This window comes from Peromyscus maniculatus, chromosome 9, assembly GCF_049852395.1.
Source record: "Peromyscus maniculatus bairdii isolate BWxNUB_F1_BW_parent chromosome 9, HU_Pman_BW_mat_3.1, whole genome shotgun sequence".
NCBI classification, from domain to species: domain Eukaryota; kingdom Metazoa; phylum Chordata; class Mammalia; order Rodentia; family Cricetidae; genus Peromyscus; species Peromyscus maniculatus.
Window position 1 is genome coordinate 109,033,757 of NC_134860.1, and position 24,653 is coordinate 109,058,409.

The following is a 24,653-nucleotide window of genomic DNA, read 5'->3' on the forward strand; positions in this document are numbered from 1 at the left end:
TGACTTGTGTATATGCTCAGTTGTTATAGCTAGATCTTGGTGTATGTCAATTTCCATAATCCTGAGGATCCACCACACTAGTTTCCATAGTGTTAGGACAAGTTTGCCCTCTCACCAGCGATGGATGAATGTTCAGTTGCTCTACATTCTCACTAGCATGAGCTGTCAGTTGTGTCATTGATAACTAAACTATAATCCCCAAAACCACAGAGATTAGGTATAGAGTAAGAGACCGGGGATGCATATAGATATATCATTAGGAAAGGGAAATCAAATAGATAGTTATGTATGAATGGGAGAGGGGCTAGAACCAGAGGATCAAATAGGGAGGGAGAGGGGGGAGGGAATAAGGAGAGAGATCTAAAATTAAGGGTGATTTTAAGGGTAGTATAAAAACCTAATACAGCAAAAATATTCTAAAATATATAAATATCTGAAAGTAAGTTTCTAAATAAAATTGCCAAAAAACGGGGTAAGCAGAGTTCCAACTGGTCATGTATTGTCCCCGAATGAAGTTTCCAGTACCAAGATTGGGTTATATCTAATTGAGTCGTTAGCCCAAGGCGCCCTATTGCTGAAGACAACACCTACACAACTCATTGAACCTGAAGGAGCCAAACTGGTGCCTATGTAGAACCTTCACTCCTATGTTCTAGAGTCTTTGGTACAGGAAAGTCTTCATGCTACCAAACTGGGTAATTGGCCCCATACACTCATAGGGAATAGCATTATTAGGAGGGGTAGCTTTGTTGGAGTAGGTATGGCATTGTTGAAGGAAGTGTGTCACTGTGGGGGTGAACTTTGATGCTTCATACATGTTCAAGATACCGCCCAGTGAGACACACCAATGGCAGGAATGGTGTAGACCCTTAACCACTGAGCTATTTCTCCAGCCCCTAAAGCAGGCTAAAAAACATTAGAGTCTTTAGAGATGGCTCAGTGCTTGGGAGCACTTGTTGCTCCCTCAGGAGACCTGAGTTCAGTTCCCAGCACCCACATGGCTGCTTACAGCTCTTAGTAACTCCAGTTCCAGGGGATCCAGCACCATCTTCCTCTGGCCTTTATGGGCTCCAGGCATCCACATGGTGCACAGAGATACATATACATGGCAAAACACTCATACCCTTAAAAATAAAAATAAATATTGAAACCTCAAAAACAAAAAAGAGTATGTCTTATATATTTAATTAGTGTAGAGTCTCAAAGTGAATTATTGTACGTTACTTACACAGAGTAAATATAAATAAATGTATTTCTCTCCTTAACCACTAAAATTGCTTTCAACAGTTCCCTTTCTGTCTTTTATGTAGTTCCCTCTAAATAGAATCCAAGGAAAGGAATCTCTTCTTACATCTTGACAAATAAGTGATAACTGAGCTGCAGTTTCATTTTAGACTCAGAAAAGAGGAAGTATAAATGAATTCTGGCTTGATTGAGCATTTGGGAGTTCTCCTAAAATAAGAAAACACAAAGAAAGATCTTTCAGAAAGATTATCTGTATCTGCTGTTTCTTTTATGTCTCTTTAATATATTATTTGTAAAAGAGTTATAAGCATTTACTTTTAAAAGCCTGGGTAATGGCCAAGCTGAGAGGAAAAAAAAAGAGAGAAAAATACATCTATTATATATTCTTTGTTCACGAGAACTCAATGTTCTGATCTGAAATACTCACCACCCACTCATGCATGTCACTAGGAAGAAAACGTCTGCTGTACTGCTAGAGAAATACTTGTCCTGAAAACCAACAATCTGATTTTTTTAGTAGTCCTAGACAAAGCAAAGTATCATTTATATCCCATTTGACCAAGTGAGGTTTACTTTTCTTTAAGACTCTATCTTATTTAAACATACAAATCTAAAAACTTTGAAATGTTTCTGTTTGACATTCCCTAGGATACCTGTAAAAAGATGTTATTTAATATCTTTTATCAACACAAATTATTTTTCTTGTAAGAGATGTAAATTGTCTTGTATGAATAGAACTGGAGAGATTATGATATGGGAGACAGACTTAGACTTATTGTCACAGTTCTACATAATACATATCATTTGTCTACTTAGCAGCCAAGTACGCTTAATTGGAGGAAACCCTTTATTATCAATAAAAGTTTCATTTATAAAATATATGCATTCACATATATATACATATATGTTTATGTCTATAAATATATATGTATATGTTTGTATATATATAAGATTTAGGATGAGGGAAAATGATAATTTTACAGTTGCTTTACCAATTGTAAAAATTTGATATTATCAAAAATTTTCAAGAGTGTAAAGCACATAATTTTTGATACTTTATAAATTATTTTTTGGATACTGAATTAGCACTTTGTGTCCTAAATCAGTAGTATACCGAATGCTACTTCATTGATATGCTTCATGGGAAGAACTTGCACATGGGTATCATCAAGTTGCACACAATGAAGTATGATGTATAATCTAGCATTATACATTAACTTATAATTTGGGAAATTGAAGTTGTTAGTCCCTGAGAAAATAATTAAATCCCAGAGTTCCACAGAATGATAACTGAAATTCATTTTCCCCATAAAACTCACATGTGGGAGGAAAAATAAAAGGATGTTTTGTTGTTGTTATATTCTAGAAAGTCTAGTCCCTGGAAGGGTACAGTGTGATATATAAGGAGCAACAACACAGTTGATGATGTGCTGTGCCTGGAAATTCTAAGTCACAATTATAAAATAAGAGCACATTCTACCAAATACACTGAAGAGAGTGAAAATATTAAAAATAATTTTGAAAACAAAATAAACTCCTTTGACAGTGTTTTGTAATTAAAGTTCAATGTACTTTCAAACACAAGAAGTTATACTATTAAGCTGTATTTCAAAAGACTGTTTTTTTTTTTTTCAAAAACCAAAGCTGCTCATATTAACTAAAAACCTACAGCAATTGCTTCTATTTCAGATACATGGACAGAAGCAGATGTACAGGTGAATTCATTATATCTTACTTGCTCTACAAATGTTAATAAGTACACCGGCAGAAGAATATGTAGCGTTGACTCAGCTTTCGGCACTTGTCACAACTTACATCACTATTATGTAAATAACTATATTGTATCTTGCCACAGTAAACTTTGCAGTATAAATAATTGAATAAAAAATTAAGAACAACAATAGATGTTTTCCTTAATGTGTTGGTTGTTTTAAACATTGGCAATATCTAAACTGAATCAAACATCATTTTTTATGTTGAATAGTCCTTTTCCAAAGAATATTTGATACTTAAAATTAAATACTCTCAAATGATTCAGGAAGTTACCCAGGAATATAGGGCAATATTCAAGAGTTTAGGCCAATTCCTCATGAAAACTGAGATTTCCCTTAGATGATACCATGCCATCTGCATATTTAGATTTTGCGTTAATACAATAATTAGAAGTAATGACTAAGGAGTAAGAATTAAGCATATGCTCTATTTACAAATCTCCTTCTTATCAAACACTGAAACTTCCATATTGAAAAAGGTTATATGTGTGTGTGTGTGTGAGTGTGTGTGTGTGTGTGTGTGTGTGTGTGGTAGCAATCATTTTAGACTAGTCTAGTTTACACAGCCACAAGCAAATACACAAACACTAACACATGTATACACAAGTGGGCACATTTACACACACACACACACACACACACACACACACACACACACACACACACACCTCCTTCCAAAATATAGTGTCAATAAGCTAATACTCCATTTAGAGAATTTCTAATTTTGACATAATAGTTCCCAATATATTCTTTTCAAGTGCAGGGACAATTTTATTAGCATTGAAACAAAAATCTCCAGGACAAGCAAGTGATAAAACAGTGCAGCTGTGCAGATAGGAAAAATGTAAGAAATATGGGGAAAAGCCATTTATTTGAGTTTAGCCTTTATGGAAGCCTACAAAAGAGTAAGAACGCCCAAGAAAGGTCAAAGACAGAGAACACGCACCTAGGAAAATAGATTTTTAAAAAGTAGAAAAAAAATGGAGAGTTGCCACAAAACTAACTCATGGTGGTATGTAGGGAATGCTCTGTTTTCCAACATACTCTTCTAAATCAAAGGACTCGATGTACTTCTGTGCTTGTTATCTTTATGGTTTTCTTTCAATATATAATATGTGTAATATATTATATATATATATATATAAAATACAATTAATGAAATTTGTAAATTTGGAAGAAAACATGAAGGGTTGTGAGGGGAGATAATGGAGGGTGGAAAGGAAAGCAGAAATGATGTAATTTTATTTTGAGCTGAAAAAATAAAAGAAATAATTTAAATAAATTAATATCTAAAGAATATATATATATATATTATGAAAATGGCCATCCTACGAAAAATAATTTATGGAATTAATGAGTAGCAAACAAAATCCACACAACATTATTCAAATTAATAGAAAAAATAAGGCTAAACTCCACATGGAACCATAAGAGCAAAAGCAATTATGAGTACAAAGAACAATGCTGAAGGGATACCATACCAGATTTCAAGCTATATAATTGAGCTATAGTAATACAAAATATCATGGTACTATTACAAAAAGAGACATGTAGAATAAATAAATAAATAAATAAATAATAAATAGATAAATAAATAAATACTCAGACATGAGTATATATAACTATAGCCTTATGATATTCGACAAACACGTTAAAAATACACACTGCAGAAATGACCATATTTTCACGGAAAAGTAAATGTCTATAATAGAAGAAAGAAAATAGTCCCATATCTATCACCATAAATGAAATTCAACCCCAAATCAAATATCTCGACTTTAAAAAAGTATTTCAAATTGAAGTTATACTGCACCAAGCTTCAATCTAATGATAAATTTGCTTTTGAGAAAAAAATGGAAACTTGAAGACAGAACATGAATTTTCACATGAAGATGTAGAAAAATGCGAACAAAGTAGGAGAGATGTGTGAAGACCCAGTTAACTTTATGATGCCATATTCCCAGTATTCCTAGATGATTTTGAGAAACTGGAAAAGGCAAATACAGGTCCACAGCTAGAGAATTCAAAGGGAGTAAGGCCCTGCTCAACCTGTTGATATGAGACTTCTGTCTCCAAAAGTATAACAATTCCTGATACCCTGAGTCCCTGAAATGTGGCATATTGCTATGGTAACTCTGGTAGCCCTGCTCAGTAATTTTGTTATAGAGAATTGTAACTATCCTTCTTTGTTTATAAGTAAAATTTCATAATAATTTAAAAGAAAAAAGAGGAGTATAAAATAGAAAAAAAAGGATGACCTTTCCTACTATTATAATAAATCTATGTTTTGACTTTGCTTAGAGCCCAAAGCATACTTATTATTTTGTATATACATCATGGGCACTATGTTATCACACATTAAACATAATTTTCTTTGATTCTTCACTAGACATGGATTTGAGTGAGGCATAAATATTATGTTTATTTTATTGGTAGATTTACTTACCACCCTCACATTTCAGTTTTTTTTATTAACTCTTTGGAACTTTTATGAAATGTGTTTAGTCATTTATAGTAGTTCTTCTAATTACTCCCAGATCTACTATCAAGTCTAATATTGCTACCTATAAATTCCTGACCATGTGGTATTCTACTGGGCATAATCAACTTATCAGGAAAACACTCTTAAAACTATCTCTCTGTCTCCTGGTATCAATCAGTTACCAACAATTCCTCTGTAAGAGGTAACACTTTATGCTCACTCTGTGTTCCATAGTTGATGTTTGTCCAGTATGAGCTTGTGGATGCTGTCAAAATCATTGTCATTCCAACTGGTAGATACCCTGCTGTGTCCTGAGTAGTCATCCAGCATCTCTGGTTTACACTCTTTCCACAGCCTCTTCTGCAATGATCCATGTACCTTGGCAAAAAGGGCTATTATTTAAATATACCATTTAAAGATGAACATTCTGCAACTCTTATTCTGTGCATCTTGACCAGGTGTGGTTCTATGTTTTAACAACATCTAATCCAAATAAATAGAAGTGTCTTTGATAAGGCTAAGAAATGGGTTAATTAATATTCTGTATGCTTGTCTTGATGCAGAGTCGGATGCCACTTCCTATTAAAACTAATTTCCTTATCTCTTGCACACCAAGCCTTGGCTACAATAATAGATAAATTTTCTGGTGCTCTTTTTCTCTCTAACTATACATTTCATATTTCTTTTCCCCCCACTTTCTCTTTTGTAATGAGGACATGCACATTGAATTCAGTAATACCTATGCTACAGATTCAATATAATGCTGACTTGAAAATTTTTTATCCAAATAAATTACTTTGTTACTGTTTAATTTAGCCACAGGAAATTTTCTGGAAGTTGGCTTACGAAGCTAGATTATTTGCCAACAGATCTCATGAATGCTCTCTATCCAAGTTGCTTCCAAATTCCTGTTTCTTCTTTAACTCTTATGACTACAACCTCTACAGTCCACATTGATTTTAGCACTATGACCTTCTAAGCTCACATAAAGTAGGCTCTTTAAGATCTGTTTATAGAATTCAACTGCTTTCCAGTCCAAAATCCCAAATTGGTCCACATTCCTTCAAAACTCAATATCATCAGATTCCTCATAGTAACTGTGCACTTTCTGTTGCCAAATGATGCATTAATTATTTTTCTGTGGCTGTGATAAAATACAACCTACAAAAGCAACATATGATAGTAATTTATTTGAACAGTTCTGAAAGACAAGGGACCATCATTGCTAGGAGGCATGGTAGTTAGTAGGAGGCATGGTGGTTGCAGCAGATTTGTGAAAGTTCACCTCTTGAATCAGAAAGATGAAAAAAAAAAAACAGAACAAAATGGAAATAGTGTGAGGTTATATAATCTGAAAGTCTACCCCAAGGGACATACTTCCTTAAAAAAAGCCTGCATCACCCAAATCTCCCCTAAAAGCACATTAACTACAGATCAAGTGTTCAAATAACCAGCCCTCTGGGGGTCATTTCTCACTAAAACACAGGGTATGATATAGATTTTCCCTGTATGTCTGAGCATTCTGCACTCTCTTAACTCTCTTAATCAATACCTGTACAGTCCATGTTACTTTTAGCACTTCTGCCTCTAAGCTCACCCTAATCACAACTTACTGAAAATAGAAGCCTCTCTGATGAGGATATAGAGATACATTAATCCAAATGTATGAGGATGAACTTAATTCTATTACCATTTGGCCATATAACAGTACTAGGTCTTACCATAAGATCTGTGACTTCTCTTAAAATAGATTCTTGGTCTTTTATTGAAGCAAGATGTATTTGTCAGAGTTTCCTAGAGTAAGAGAACTAATATAATGAATATACATATTCAGCCTAGCATACAGGCTGTGGTCCAGATATTCCAAAAATGGCTATCTCCCAGTGGAAAGGCCAAGAATTGGGTAATTGTTTAGTTCACAAAGATGAATGTCACAGCTAGAATTCAATCTATGTTGGAATCCCGATGAAGTGTGTTTTAATAATAGTGAAGGAATGTCTCAGGAACAGGATAGATTAACTAGTCAGGACAAACCAGGAAGAGCAAAGAGCTTCCCTTGTTCATATCCATTTAGGTGAGCTGTCACCCGAAGGTATGTTCCAAATTTAGGGTAGGTCTTCCCATCTCAGACATTCCAATCAATAAAATCCCCACAGGTCTGTCTAACTGCTTTTTCTTTTGTTGATTGCTTATATAGTAAAGTTAGCAATTGTGATTGGGCACCACACAAGATATGGGTGTCACTTTGTAAAACAGGACTAAATTCATTTAGAAAGTGGTGGTTACTCCCATGATGTCCACACCACTATTGCACTGTCTTTCAGAGTCGGTGCTAATTGTGGCTCTCATGACTCACAGACGAATAATGTTGATTATTATTGTTCTTTTCCAGTATGTTGCAGAGGACGTTTTAGCACCATGAATGCCAGCCAATAGCATTTTAATTGCAGATTCTGATAGCTCCATAATCTTTGGCTCATTTATATGGTGTTTTAAGCAATAAGGTCATATCTTCAAGTTCTGAAGGGTGACCAACAACAGTGGAAAAGGCTTGGAATGTTTAGAGACTTATGGGACCTCACTAGAAAACAACTCCAATGAAAGTAATTCATTCCTAACATTAGATTTTTTGGATGCTTGTTAGGAGTGTCTAGTAAGGTCATTCCTACCACATCATCGTGTAGCTAGAGTTTTCCTGCCTTGCCCACAGTCAGGACAAATCTTTGTCACCCGCCAGTCCCACAGCTGCTCAGACCCAACCAAGTAAACACAGAGACTGATATTGCTTACAAACTGTATGGCCGTGACAGGCTTCTTGCTAACTGTTCTAATATCTTAAATTAATCCATTCCCATAAATCTATGCCTTGCCACGTGGCTCGTGGCTTACCGGTACTTTACATCTTCCTTGTCCTGGCGGCTGCTCCAGGCAGTGACTCCTTTTGCCTTCCTGTTCTCTTATTTTCCTCTCTGTTAGTCCTGCCTATACTTCCTGCCTAGCCATGGCCAATCAGGTTTTATTTATTGATCAATCAGAGCAACTTGACATACAGACCATCCCCCAGCACAACCAAGTGCAGACCATCTCAGACACCTGCACTCAGGCTTGTGGTCCTAATCATCGTCTATGTGGACCTGCTGGTTATAGCCACGAGGAACCCAAGAACGGGCTCCCACAGGACATACAGAACATCCCACATCATCATAGGATTCTCTCTCTCTCTCTCTCTCTCTCTCTCTCTCTCTCTCTCTCTCACACACACACACACACACACACACACACACACACACACACACGTATGTGTAAAGTTGTTGAATTGTAGGCTTCTAAATAACTTTTTTAAATGTTTTAGTATTACTGCCTGGGTGACCAGTCTCTTGTAGTGCAGGGCTCAAAAGGAAGCCATGGCATTGCACATACCATGACATTTTATATGAGGGGTTTAGGAAAAAGACACACACACTCACACTTTCTCTTGACAATTTCCTTATTTATTCTCTATTCTTCAGTATTCTTTCTATGATATTTTTTACTTCACACTTTTTTCTACAACTTATATACCCCAAATTTTTTTTCATGCAATATTGGAATTATAATGTTGCATTCTATTTTTCAGGTGAATGATTGCAATGAATACAAAACAGCAGTAAAAAAAATAAACTACATGTTTTCCATGTCTTTTACATGATTAAACATTTTACATATTAGAGGTGAAAAACAAATTATCTCAAGAATCCACATACATTCATACCCAAGCAACTTGTTATATATTAACTATGTAGGCAAGCAAGATATTCTTCTCAGCCAGGACTTTTATTGGCAGACTGTGGTTTTGCAGTTACAAGGAAAGGGCCAATTGCCATCACTTATCTTGAAAGGTAATCTTATAAGGAATCTTAAAGGAATCACAAACCTTTTATATATGAAGAAGAATAATTCAGCTATCTTTAAATCTTTAGGGTACATACCCACTCATCAATAGATTTTTATAACAGGAGATTGAAGGGCAAAATGGGTACGAGGAATTAATCATCACCTTTGATAAGATGTATCATCTAATCATCACCTTTTGGTTAGGAGAAAGAAATCAGCTTCATAATAATCCATAGCTAAAAATGCCCAGTAGAATGGGATATTTCCAAGAGATAAACATACTACATTATAGGCAATGAGGACCTCCCCATACTCATTCATATCATGTCAGATACCAGAGAAAGACAGCAGCAGCAAACATATAAAGGCACAGCAGAAGCAAAAGACATTCCTGGGTCTGTGGTTTACTGGCTTTGCCTATCTGAGAGTTACCCATCAGGGAGTTGCTTCCTGGTAGGCTGACATCTTGAACTTCACTTACCACCTGGACATGGTCACTGGCTACCTGCATTTTAATATCGTTCATCCTTCCCTGTCTTCCATTCTGTAATCAGTATTCTCATTCCCAAAACACAATTTAACTCATCTTGTTCTATCATTTCTTTTAAGCCTTAATGCCACTGTGTTCTATTTCCCCTTCCCTGAATGTCTCTTTCTCATGCCTCTTACTAATTCCTGGCCTCTATGGGTATTCAAAATAAAACATATCTATATAAAGGTTCAAATGAAACGTCACAAGTGAAATAAAAGATGCAGCTTGTCCTTGGAACTTTGCTTTACCACCTTCAGAATGATTGTTTCTCACTCAAAATTATTGTTTCCAGATCTGTTCATTTACCTTTGAATTTCATAATTTCATTTCTCTTAACAGCTGAATAATATTCTACTGTGTGAATGCACCAAATTTTCATTAGCAATTATTCAGTTGATGAACATCTTAATTACTTTAATTTCTTGGCTATTGTGACTACAATGGCACTGAATGTGGATAAACAGATATTTTTATAATGAAATATAGTTATCTGGCTCTATGCCCAAGAGTGGTATAACTATATTTTTGTGATATATTTCACACTACAACTTATTTTCACAGTGAACCATTATCATTCCTATATGTCCTTGTATCCAAGTGTCCATGCCAGCATCTCCCTCTCTCTCTCTCTCTCTCTCTCTCTCTCTCTCTCTCTCTCTCTCTCTCTCTCTCTCTCTCGGTGTGTGTGTGTGTGTGTGTGTGTGTGTGTGTGTGTGTGTGTGTGTATGATTGATTCTGACAGATTACTGTGAAACTATCAAACTGGTATTATATTGCGTTTCCTTGATGGATAAGGATGTGGAACTTAAAAAATAAGTTTCTTGGCAATTTGATTGATCCAGCATGGAAACTACCACCATACTTAAAAAGAAGAACAATATTTCCTGAAATACTCTGCTAAATAGATAAAAAGGAAATTTTCCAAATTATTTTTATGACACTAGTGTTATCTTGATATCAGAACCAGACAAAGACCAAAAATTAAAAAAAAAATGTAGGATGATATTGATATGCCCAGATAAGGACCCCCAAAGAGACCACCAGGAGACCAGATATGTCCAGAATGCAATAGCAAGGTTTACTTGTTGGCGCAATACGAGCTAGCAAGGAACCCTTGTCCGCAGTGCCCCGGCACAGCGAGGCAGGGAGGAGAGTTCCTCTTTCTTGGGGAGATTAGCTTTTGAAGGCAAAAACCACAGAATTCTTCAGAGATGAGGGGGTTAGTATGGGTCCACCCTTGATTGGTCCAGTTTTCCTGCGTTTGGACTTTTATCTTATTTTTTGCTCTGTCAGGAGTTTTACAGCCCATCTCCAAAATTTGGTCATGTTATCTCAGGGGAGGGGGGCGTCTCGTGGTTTGCTACCACCAGACAGTCTGATTTTGTACTTTTAAAATTTCTGATTTCACCCTGTCTGGGAAGGGGAACTGACTTGGTTCTGGCTATTTTAAGATGTCCCTTTCCTCAGCTCTCCGGGCCTTAGGAGGGAATGGGGTGGGGGTCTCTCAGATATCTCTGATGAACAGAGAAGTAAAAAAAGGAATGGAAATACCCCTTTTTGCTCTATATAGAATGATTAATAATGTGAAATATAATTATTCATCCTATCAACATTTGGATTCAATTATTCAAAAAACTACAAAATAATCTTAAATTTCATGTGGAATCACAAAATACTAATGATTCCCAAAACAATCCTGAACAACAACAACAAAACCCTTTTTGAGGTATCAGCACACCAGATTGTAGAAATGTAGTAGTAAAATCATCATGGTATTGGCATTAAAACAAGCTCATGATACTGACAGCCAAACATTAGGCAGAGCTGGAAGAATCCTGTCTAAGGGGGAAAGGAAAGGTTATAGGAGCCAGAAAGGTCAAGAACACCACAAAACAAAACAAAACAAAAAACAACAACAACAACAAAAAAAAAACGCACAGCCCACGTAATCAACTAACCATGTAGAAGTTTAGAAATTGAATCTGCAATCAGGAAGCCTGCATAGATTGTAGGCTCTATGCATATATGTTAAGGTTGTATAGTTGTTCTTATAGGACTCTGAACAGTGGGAGTAGGTGCTGTCTCTCATGATTTTGCCTGCTTTAGGGACACTTTTCCTCATACTGGGTTGCCACATCCACCTTCATAGGAGAGAAGGTGCCTAGTTACCTCATCTTATTGCAACTTGATATGTCATGTTTAGTTGATATCCCTGGGAGGTCTGCTTTTTCTGAAGGGAAACAGAAGAGTGAGTGAATAGGAGAGAAAGGAGGTGGTGGTGGCATTACTAGGAGGAGAGAAGGGGAGAAACTGTGATTAGGATGTAGTATATGAAAGAAAAATAAATGTAAAAAGTCTTATTTATTGTTGGACTAGAATTTAGGGCCCACTTATGAGCCAACATTCTTATTGCCATATGATTATTGACAAAGAGGTCACCAATATATATTGGAGGAAAGACAGAATCATCAGCCAATGGTTATCGTCAAACTGTGTAGTGAAATATACAAGAATGATACCCAGCCTATCTCTAACTCTGCTTTGCAGAAATCTTCACTTTAAATGGATTAAGGATCTCAACATAAACCTTGTACTCTGCATCTGGAGAGGAGAAAATAGGAAATATATTGAAGCTCATTGTCTTAGACGAGGACATTCTGAACTGGAGCCCTATATCACAGACATTAAGAATAACAATTTACAAATGGGACCACATGAAATCAAAAGGATTCCGTAAAGCAAATTGTACAATTGCTCTAGTGAAGAAGTACCCCACAGAATGAGAATGAGAATGTCTTTAACAGGTTTACTTACTTCTGACAGAGAATTAGGTTTAAAATGCCCAAAGAACTCAACATAAAGAAAATAAACAAAAAAGTTACAAATTGGGGCATAGATCTAGACAGAGTTTCTCAAAAGGAGAAACACCATCTCATTTCTTGATAATAAAATAACAAAAATTAATATTCAAATATGTCACTTGTTATTGTCAGAGAACTGAAAAATATATGACAGCTCAAGGTTGTCCAGAGATCTCATTTCCTAGAATGTCCATTAGGCAATGTCCCAAAAACTAATCTAATTTACCTTGATACAGCTGAATGGCCACCTTTCTTGTCTTCATGTCTTCTACCTATTAGGTACCTTACCATGTGAGTATTCTCTGTTATAGCATTTTGAAAGTCTCAATTAAGAAGTTGTTTGATCTTATTGTGTTTTAATCCTTAATAAGATAAATCTTGAGAATAATTTGCATTTTATGTCTTTATTATTCTTTTTTCTTTTGTCACTCTGCTGCCTTTCTTTTTTTTCCCAAGGTCATGCGCCTGGCTCTGACTGTTTTGATTTCCATCTGGATCATCCTATCATTTACCATATTTAACATTTTACATAACTCTGAATTTCACTTTTTCTTAATATTTAGATTGTAGAAAAAATAATGTCATTGAGGTATAAGTTTCAAATATACTAACTCACAAATTCATAACCATGTGCAGCAAGTAGTTGGAAGTTTTTCTATGTCCCACCTGGTCTGCAGCCATTCAGACCCAATTAAACACACAGAGGCTCTCCCACTCATGTCCCCTAAGTAAAGAGGCTTATATTAATTATAACTGCTTGGCCATTAGCTCAGGCTTATTACTCACTAGTTCTTACACTTAAATTTACCATAATTCTTATCTATTTTTATTCACATGGCTTGGTACTGTTTCTCAATTCTGCCTTGTCCTCTTACTTCCTCTGTGTCTGGCTGGTGACTCCTGATTCAGCTTTCCTCTTCCCAGAATTCTCCTTGTCTGCTTATCCCACCTATACTTCCTGCCTGGTTACTAGCAAATGAGCATTTTATTTGTCAACCAATCAGAGCAACACATTCACAGCATACAGAACGACATTCCACAAAACTTCCTTTTTTTCTGTCTATTCCAAAAGGAAGGTTTTTAACTTCAACATAGTAAAATTACATATAATAGAACATTTATCAAGTAAGAATTACAGTTATAGTATCTAGTCTATTCATATTTGGCAAAATTAAAGAAAATAGTCTATCTATACTATATTTGTGAGTCTAAAGTTTCATATCTAATTTTATTCATATCTTTTATCATAGCCAAGAAAAATTATAATTACCTAGTCTTCAACTGAATCAAAGACCTCAGAAGCATATAATATTGCCTAATTAAACAGGAAGAACATTGTAAGCAATTTCCAAAAATCTGGAATGACAGAGATAGCTGTTGCCTGGACAGTTAGCCAAGGTTTCTCTGCACATCTTTGGCCTACAGGCTTAGTGTATCTGACAGACTCATTTGTGAAGTAGGATGTACATTTGTGAAGTAGGATGTTGAGCCTACAGCTCAACCTCACATTTGGTGCGAGTATTCCATGTACCAGATAAACTTGAATTCTGCCAGTGTCCTGTCATGAGTCAGGATTTGAAATTCTAGAAATTGCTGGTGTTTTTGAAATTTGGCTGCCCATTCCTCTCAGATTGTGGGTGGCTTCATTGGAAGCTGCGGACCTGGTGGGGTGAGGTGAGGTTGGCTGGTGGCTTTCCTTATTTCCATGATCTCTCTAAGACTTTAACCCAAATTTCTGGTTCATTATTTTTTATTTAATAAGATCATTTAGAAATTCATCTAGAGAAGCACATCCCAGGGGGAGTTCCGTTCAACCTTATGCAGTGGCTTTTCTTTCATAGCCTATAGAAAGAATGTATTTTCAACTCTATAAGAAGATACCCCACCAATTTGGAGACTGTGTATACATAGGACAAAATTTCAACAGTGACATTCATTTCCTTAGTTTAGCACAATGCCATAAAATTTGCTCTCTCAGCTTCTCTCTTATCTTCCCTATGAAACCAAGAGAGTACAACCATCTCTTCCACACCCATAAACCCAAGCGACTCACTGTTTTCTTCCCAGCCAATCTTCCGTAATTTACTATTCTAAGTACAACTTCTCACAGGTTGTACTATCTTGAAGAATCTGTTCTAGGTGAAAGACTTCTTTAGAACCCCTTTGGAATGCCCAAGGATGACCCCAGCCTGGGCTACTAGCAATAGTGGAGAGGGTGCCTGAACTAAACTGGCTTGCCCCAGAAATCAGACCAGTGAATACTCTGTCATCACAGAGCTTTTCTCCAATGACTGATGGAAACAGGTGTAGAGATACACAGCCAGTCACCAGACAGAGCTCCAGGAGTCCAGTCAAAGAAAGAAAAGAAGGATTCTATGAGCAAGTGCATCATGATCATGATGGGGAAATATGCAGGAATAACCTAACCAAACTAGAGGGAACTGATGGATCAATGGATGTGGAGCCTACATGGACTGGACTAGGCCCTTTGCATGGTGAGACAGTTGTGTAGCTTGATCTGCTTGGGAGCCTCCTGGCAGTAGGTTCAGAATCCATCTCTGGTGAATCAGTGGGCTTTGTGGAGCCCACTACCTATGACGAGACAGCTCTTGCAGCCTTGAGGAAGGGGGAAAGGCTTGGACTTGCCTCTACTGAATGTGCCTCCATATGGGAGGCCTTGCCTTCTTATGGGAGGGAATAGGGGATGGGTTAGGAGGAGAGGCTGGGGGGCAGGAGGAGAGAAGAGATGGATGTTTGGTGTGTAAAATGATGGAAAAAATTTTTCTTAAAAAAATAAAAAGATGAAGCCGGGCGGTGGTGGCGCACGCCTTTAATCCCAGCATTCGGGAGACAGAGCCAGGCAGAACTCTGTGAGTTCGAGGCCAGCCTGGGCTACCAAGTGAGTTGCAGGAAAGGTGCAAAGCTACACAGAGAAACCCTGTCTCGGAAAAACCAATAAATAAATAAATAAATAAATAAATAAATAAATAAATAAAAAATAAAAAAAAATAAAAAGATGAGATGGCTTAGTTACTCCACACTTTTAAACACCAGATATCTCTTGGACATATAGATAATGTGTAGTTTGATAATTTTGCTCCATTATCAAGATATTATTTTTATGAAAAATACTTTTGATATATTAGCTATTAAATTTTTGTTTGGTATATTTGGAAAATTTTATTTTTAAAAGAAAATCATGCAAATATGGGAATGGTGTTTGCATTGTACAGTGGGACAAAAGCAAGAAAAGAAGACAGGAGAAATAAGTAGAAACGGGACAATAATCCTGCCAGGATTCTTAAGCAGTTAGAAATACTTAACAGTTGTAAATTATAATAGTCATTTGAAATTGAGATAATTTCACTTGTATTAGCTACACTAGGCTGAGACAAAGTCAATCTTTCAAAATCTAAACTTTGTACATGTGAGGCTCCTTTATTCTGGTGAAAATTCTACTCCATGGAAAATTTTTATCTAACTTACATATATTGAATATTTATAAATCAAAATTAGTAATCCTTAACATTAATTCTAAGATTGTTCATGATGCATATTTCACCTGCTTCTGTCCTTTCTATTACAGTGAACTTCTGCTAGATGTTTGGTTACTGATTTCATAAAGATCTAGTAATTTATATTTACTCAGTAGAAAGGATTACAGTAAACTGGAGGGAAGGGGAGGGGGGCAGGAGGGGGGAGAACAAGGGAATCCGTGGCTGATATGTAGAACTGAATGGTATTGTAAAATAAAATAAAAGGAAAAAATAAATAAAATAAAATAAAATTCCTTAAAAAAAGAAAAATCAGATATTCACTACCACGTCTGAAATATACCACTTAAATATGTATATGTGGTTTCTAAATCAAATAACCACAAAAATGAATTTATCAGTTTTTTATAAGGAAATGTTATTGAATTTAGCTACACAGAGAATTTTTAATTCAAGTCACATGAGGTCTAAATGCCTGCTTAGGGCAAAAGGAGATATCAGTCCATTGAAAGGCAGTCTAATGCTAGACATTAATTAGTGACTACAATTTGGTAGCAAAGAGGAAAAAAGAAAGATAAAAGGGAAAGAAGTAGTATTGAGTGATGAGAGTTCACCTAATTTCTATAAGGTAACCTTAATCCTTCTCTGAGTAATAAATGACTATCAAACCTATCATGTATCTTCTACAGTAGCTGTCACAGCTTAAACCCCTTCTGTTTTTACTCCAATAGTAATATAGCAACAAAGTAAAAACACTTACAAGCTGCTCTTATGGTCTGGATTGGTCCACAGTGATATTAGGTATGGTAATGGAAGTAGGCGAGGCAAAGACGGTTGCAGAAAAAGCCATTAAATAGTCTGTGTATTTTACTTGCAATGTGAAAAATGGCATTACTCTCTTAAGCCACATTTCACACAATCTACTGGCACATTAGTTTTCTCAATACTAAATTCTGCTTGTTCTCAGTATTTGTGTTTCTCCCAGCACATTTCTTCACACAGATATGGGTACACGTTAAAATATGGGAGAGTTGTCTTCCTAACCTTAAAAATTTCTCAGCTGTGTTTTTTTAATGTTTTTTTCTTAATGTTACCACTGTTCGTATCACAAATATTTAGCAAATAAAGTCCTATAATATCTTCTCTACAACAACAAAAAAATAGCATTGGATATATTTTATTCATTTTGGAAAAAACTATAATTGCCTTAATAAAGTCTCTACTTGCCACAGAGTTCTCTTAATGTGGCCATTATATATTTTGGGGTACAGAAATATTAATGTACTTGATTATGGTATACTGCCTCAAAACTTACTGGAGTATCTTATAACATGTGATATATGTATCGCATTACATTCTATTGCAAATATGTATGTTTATATTTATATTTACAATAGAATATATATTGAATTTCTCAATCTGAGTGACCTAACGATCTCCAACGATAAGAATCTGTGTTTGTTTGTGACTGAGTCATGAACCCTAACCTGCACCAACAGAGCTGTATTTGACTTTTCTTCCGACACAAAAATCCTTACAGGGCCATTTTCTTCCTAGTTCACAGTTGTCAGTTTCAAATCCAGGATCAATTTCAAAGCAGGCAAAGAGAGCCAAGAACATTCTGAGCAAAGGGATTGTTAAAGGAATGTGAAGCTCTAAGAATTTTTAAAATTGACTTGTGAGCCAACTGTAGCCTTCTTTAGTGGAACACAGACTGAAATACCGACACTGTTGTCTCCTTGGGAAAATCAGAAATGCCCACAGCAAAGTGTTTTCCTGACATGATTTAAAAATAATATTACAGATTTTTAGAAAATTAATCAAATAAAAGTATTTTCTAACAAGTAAAAGGCACATCATATTTTTACTTTATAAAATAGAAATCCAATTCAATTATTTCATATGTCATGAAAATGATGTATACTTTATTTATTTTGAAAAGAGTACCTCATTTTTTTTCTCAATTCAGTCCAAAGAACTCTTTCTGTCCCAGTCTTGTGTGTCAAATACTTGGTACAGGCTCTTCCTGTGCACATGACTAAAGCTTCTGTGAAGAGTTTCACAAACTCTTTGTGGCTTTATCTACACATATTCAATTAAGACTTTGGTATTGGCCAGGTGTGATGGCACAGACCTTTATGCAACAGTTGGAAAGCACAAACAGGCCGACTTGAGTGTGTGTCAGGCCAGCATGGGCTACAAAGCCAGTTAGTGTCACATGGTGAGTCTCAATGAAGAGGGCCAATAACTAACACAGACTTTACTCAAATACTGAATGTCTTCACTATCTGTAAAGTACTTTCAGTAATATTTTACCCTTGCCTCTCACAAATACTCCCCAATGAGACCAATTTTTTTTTAACTTTATCTAATTTTGCTTCACAACTACACTTGGCTCAGCAACAAGTCCTGATGGCTGAGCTTTTAAGATTCATTGGAAGGTCAGGAGAGATGGCTCCGCTGTTGAGGGCACTTTCTCCTTTTACAGGCTACCACAGTTCAGCTGGTATCCCTACCCCAGAGGAGAACACAGAAGAAGGCAGATCTCTGTGAATTCAAGTTCCAGCCAAGATAAAAATAAAAATAAAATAAAACAAAAAAGAACTCTTTCTGTTATACTTCCAATTTCTCTAGATCAAATTCTAGTTCATTTCTGTGTTAGAAAGACTTTTTAAAGGTTTTTTTCATTAGCAATTTACAACTACATCTTCTCTTTCAGAAAGTGGAACAAAATTAAACTAACTTTGGAGCTCTTTAAAACATTAACTTAGAGAATTCATTTTATTTTACTTCTTTATGTCTTGAATTTTCATCATCTCTATGTTTCAGAACAAGGACAATGTTTTGCCTTAAATTGCAAAGTTCTATCTAGTTCAACTCATTTTCTACCTCAGGCCTTGCTTGACAACACTGATTGTCAAGTTGAACTGAGAATAAAAAGTGGTTTCTACTCCTCTGCTGGATAAGAAACAATGTCATTGCAATCTTATTTATTGGTGAACTTTAGCAAAGATGAACGAAAGTTGTCTCTGGTGATCCAAATGAGTTTCCAGAGTCTGAGGCTCAACATCAAAAGCACGTCATTGCCTTCTTACAGGACATGAAACCGAATCTCAATCTGAAAATAACTGATATCTGAGTGATTCCATCTCAATGAATGAAACCGGAAGACTCCCACAGGTCTTCCATGTTTCCCTTTTTTGTTAGGAGACTTGGTTTGTTTCTCTGATTGTTATTTGTAATAGGACAGTATAGAACTTGAAGACACAAAGTTTCAGTGCTCAGAGGTGGATATGTAGCTCACTCAGAGTGCATAAGGATTTGAATTAGCATTTACCTCTAACACACACACACACACACACACACACACACACATTTATACATAAAAAATTAATTGTAAGCATAAGATACTTACAAAAAGATATTAAATAATATATTGCTGCTCAGTCACTTAATATAATTCTCATGTTGCATATGATGATAATTTTACTAAAATATGCCAGGAAATGTAAAAAAAGAGCTATTTTTAAAGATTTTTTTGTATATTTAATTATATGTATGTGTCATTGTGTGGGAATGTCCACACAAGTGCAGGCACTCACAGAGACCAGACTTAACAGTTTCTCCTGGAGCTGGAACCACAGAAGGTTTTAAGTCTTCTTGAGTGGGTGCTGAGAAAGGAACAAGGGTCTCCAGCAAGAGCAGCCCATGCTCTACTGATGAGCCATTTCTTCAGCCCTGGAAAATGTAAGATAAATTGATCATACTAATACAACAACAGGCAATGTGCTTATGACATTGCATATCATGAGCACATTGTAATTCACCATCAGATCAAGCTGTGTTGTCCTTGTCATTTTATATTAGTATAATATATATTTTATATTAGTATATATATATGTAAATATATAAATAAATATTGCAGGTATATGCCACCATGTCATGCTAATTTTCAGTATATTGAATAAATAAAAGTGTACTGAGGAATTTGGCATATTATTAAAGAATTTATACTTTTTTCTATTGCAAATAATTCAGATATTTTGGATAATTACATTGAAAGCAGAAGTGGCAAATAAAAGCCATAACAGTCTGTACATGTTTACTGTTATTATATGTACACAATGACCTAAACCTACACGCATATCTTATAGTTTGAATAAATATGATAAGACTCAAAATTTAAATAGGATATACTCACACCATCATATATGAAGAGATTTCTAGTTAAAAAAAAGACGTATTATAATAAAGTCAGTGAATAGGTCATGTACCATGATGACTAATAGCATAGATTTATAATGAAGGTAGTTAATAAATGATGTAGGGGAGTTTCCGACAGAAATGTAAGAAACCATCACTGTGAAGATGGCACAGTGGGCAAAGGTCTTGCTGTGCAAGCATGGAAATCTGAGCTCAGATTCTTATCACCCATGTTAAAAACAAGGCATGGATTTATCTACCAATAATTCCAGCATAAGGATAGAGGGGCAACAAGATCCCAAGAACTTTCTGAACTACTGAGAGCTGAAGGCTATAGTGGGAGACCCTGTCTCAAAAACAGAGTTATACTGGAAGTAATCAGTGCTGACAATTGGCCTCCGCAAGCACATGAACTAGTGAGCACACATGCATACACATGCACTCACATACACACACACACACACACCACACGCAAGGAGACAGAGGCAGAAAAAGAGAGAGACAGAAGTCAGACTAAGCAAACATAGAATATTTTCTGCTTTGAGAAACTTTGTGTTTAGTTGGGTTTTTTTTTTTCTTTGGTTTTTCAAGACAGGGTTTCTCTGTGTAGTTTTGTTGCCTGTCCTGGATCTTGCTCTGTAGACGCGGCTGGCCTCGAAATCACAGAAATCTGCCTGGCTCTGCTCTGCCTCCCGAGTACTGGGATTAAAGGCGTGCACCACCACCGCTCAGCAGTTTTAGTTGGCACTTCTAAGATCATCTATGGCATTTTAGTTTTTTTTATCAAGTTATAATATTTAACATTAATGAAGAAATTGGAGCTATTACAATTTATCAGCTTAGGAAAATATTAAGGCTAAATGAAATATTTTAAGCTCTAAATTTAAAACTATTTTTTATTTAAAATAATTATCCTCATTGAAAATTTTACAAATATGAAAATTAATAAACACACAAGTAATTATGTTTAGTTAAAATGAGGAAAATAACCTCTTAAGGTATTTATTTGTGTGTGTGTGTGTGTGTGTGTGTGTGTGTGTGTGTGTGTGTGTGTGTGTGTGTGTTGCATATTACTCATGCCTATAAGCAGGCAGAGGCCAGAAAATGGCAACAGGTCCCTTAGAGATAGAGGTTAGGAAATTTTGGGATGACTGACTTATTTGGTTGGGGATATCTGAACCCTGGTATTCATGATAAAGCATTATATAACCACTGAGTTATTTCTCCAGGCTAGAAATCTCATTTAAAGAAAAAGAAAGTATGTGTGTTGTGTTGTGTTTGTGGTTCATGCACTAGTTGCTGTGTGTGTATGTATGTGTGTGGAGTGTAGTTGGATACTAAGGTTAACGCTATAAGTCTTTCCTCTGTGCCTCACACCTTTAGTTTTTGAGAAAGGAAGTCTTTGAATCTGTTCTTCATATATTCGGAGAGACCCTGGACAGTGTGCTCCAGGAATCTTTCTCTGTCTACTCTTGTTCTGCTCCTATTACAGTTGAAAACGTTTTTAACTAAGACACTGGGATCTGAACTCAGGTGGTATTCATGTGTGCCCCCTGAGCCATCTCCCCATCCACAGCATCTCACTTTGCTTATATTCTAATTCACTTAAGGAAGGCAAATCTTTGCAACTCGTATGAGTTTTCTGGCCTTTACTTCAGTTTGGGGTTCTGAACTTTGTCAATATATTCTTGACATTCCAGCCTGCCTATTGCAGTAACTCACTGACGCTTTTTATCTACTTAGACGTGTAAGCAGAGCACACACAGCTCCACCTCAGTTCACATTCAAATAAAAACTGATGGACAAAAAAATCATGCATATTAAATTGGACAGAAAAGCAGTAACCACCTGTCCTAATTTCTTTTTTAATTCTAGATCTCATTTGTCCAAGGCATACTATGTCGTAACTCCACAGTCAGAAGCAGCCAGCTACAGTCTTGTTTCAAGTTGATGGCATAATTTCAGAGGGTAGGAGACAAATTTGGCTTCTCATTTTTCCAGATAAATTGGAATTCTCTTCATCAAAGTGTTTAGGGAAGTTTTGGTGGCAGTCAGGGCCATGGGGAGGATGGAAAATTACATTCATGTTGTCTATATGGTTGGTATTCTTCTCTTCTGTGAACCTACAGAAAGTATGAATTCAGGACCGAGGGAAGCTGTGCTTTGTCAGACAGCTTAGTTTCACAATTTATGAGCATAACTGGCTGATCGTTTTAAGGTCTAACACATGGTTTCTTTGTCCTCTTCTACAATATTGCACTGTTGCAACCAGACCTCATTCTGTAAGCATTGGTTCTACTATATTTATATGATAGGTATACTGCTTAAGAAGTTAACCTAGATCCATCCATTTGCCTGCAAACCTCATGATGTCATTGTTTTTCTCTACTGAGTGAGGCAACCCAGACTCAGAAAGACAAACATAGTATGTACTCACTCATAGGAGGATACTAGATGTGGAACAAGGATGACTTGACTGCTACTCATATCTCCAGGGAGGCTACCTGGAAAATAGGACCCTAAAATAGGACGGGGATCACCCAAAGACGGAGAAATGGATGAGATCTACATGAACAGCCTGGACATGAGTGGGGCTAATGAAGGGCAAGGGTCGAGGGAAAGAGAGCTTGGGGGAGCGGGAGATCCCAGCTGCATGAAGAATAGAGAGGAAGAACAAGGAATAGGAGACCATGGTAAATGAAAACCACATGAGAACAGGAAGAAGCAAAGTACTAGAGAGGCCCACAGAAATCCACAAAGATACCCCCACAATAGACTGCTGGCAATGGTCCAGAGACAGCCTAAGCTGACCTACTCTGGTTATGGGATGGCCAAACACCCTAATTGTCATGTTAGAACCCCCATCCAATGACTGAGGGATCTGGATGCAGAGATCCTTGGCTAGGCCTGGGGTGGAGCTCCAGGAGTCCAATCAGCGAGAAAGAGGAGTGTTTATATGAGCAAGAACTGTTGAGACTAAGGTTGGATAAAGCACAGGGACAAATAGCCAAATGAATGGAAACACATGAACTATGAACCAAAGGCTGAGGGGCCCCCAACTGGATCAGGCCCTCTGAATGTCTGAGACAGTTAATTGGCTTGATCTGTTTGGAAGGCATCCAGGCAGTGGGACTAGGTCCTGTGCTCAGTGCATTAATTGGTTGTTTGAAACCTGGGGCTTATGCAGGGTCGCTTGGCTTGGCCTGGGAGGAGGGGACTGGACCTGCCTGGACTGAGTCTACCATGTTGATCTCAGTCCTCGGGGGAGTCTTTGCCCTGGAAGAGGTGGGAATGGGGGGTGGCCTGGGGGGAAGGGGAGGGAAGAGAACAAGGGAATCCGTAGCTGATATGTAGAACTGAATTGTATTGTAAAATAAAAGAAAATTTTAAAAAAAAAGGAAGTTAACCTAAGTTTGGACCCATGTGAAACTTACCATTTGATGCAGTAACCCTGGAGTTTTATAGCATAGTATACCCTAATGTACCTTGATTCTAAAATAAAAACCATGAGGCTGTTTATCTCAGAGACATGAGTACCAACAATAATAACTCTTTCTGATATGACAAACAATTATGAAATATGAAATGAATAGAGAGAAATTCACTTTGCATTATTTTCAAGAAACTGCCTAGGTAAGTCAGTATGAATTCAACATCAGTGGAGTTAGAAGTAACTTAAAGTCCAATATACAACTGCTTTGCTTAGAAAACCCAGTTTGCTAATTCATGTATGTTACCAACAGAATGAATCTGAGAAGAGAACATGTTGTTGTAGATAAAGATATTAGGCTGGGGTTTTTTGGCTTCAATTACAGAGAGGAAGTGACAGCTTTTAAGGACAGGAACAGGAAGAAATAGCAGAATTTTGAGATGTGTTGCATGAACAGCCTGGGTGTGGGAGAAAAAAATGAGTAATGTTTGTCAGTGTTGCCAAGGTAAAACAGTTGTAAATTGAGCCACTGAACAGAGGGGGGGATAAGACAGAGATAAGAAAAAAGCAAATAGGCACAAAGAATGAAAGAGAATGTTAGGGAAGTTTGACCAATGCAAGTCACTTAACAAAATGAGTGCATTGGAGTGACTGAGAAGTAGATCTTAACATCCCTTCTCTTCTATGCAAGAGAACATCAAATGGATTACATAACTATTGAGGACAGAAGGAAAGGCTACCTCTTGGAATTGCTTTGAAAG

The 24,653-nt window shown here is 36.5% G+C and overlaps 1 long non-coding RNA gene across 1 annotated transcript in view; it reads right to left on the bottom strand.

Annotated features, from left to right (window-relative positions):
* Nucleotides 1-1,315: 1,315 nt before the first annotated feature.
* The window catches only part of LOC143267464 (uncharacterized), a 178,432-nt gene continuing 155,094 nt past the window's right edge, over nucleotides 1,316-24,653 (bottom strand). Inside the window, exon 4 of the long non-coding RNA XR_013042603.1 lies at nucleotides 1,316-1,452. This is a non-coding gene — a long non-coding RNA (uncharacterized LOC143267464). The remainder of the gene's footprint in view (nucleotides 1,453-24,653) is intronic.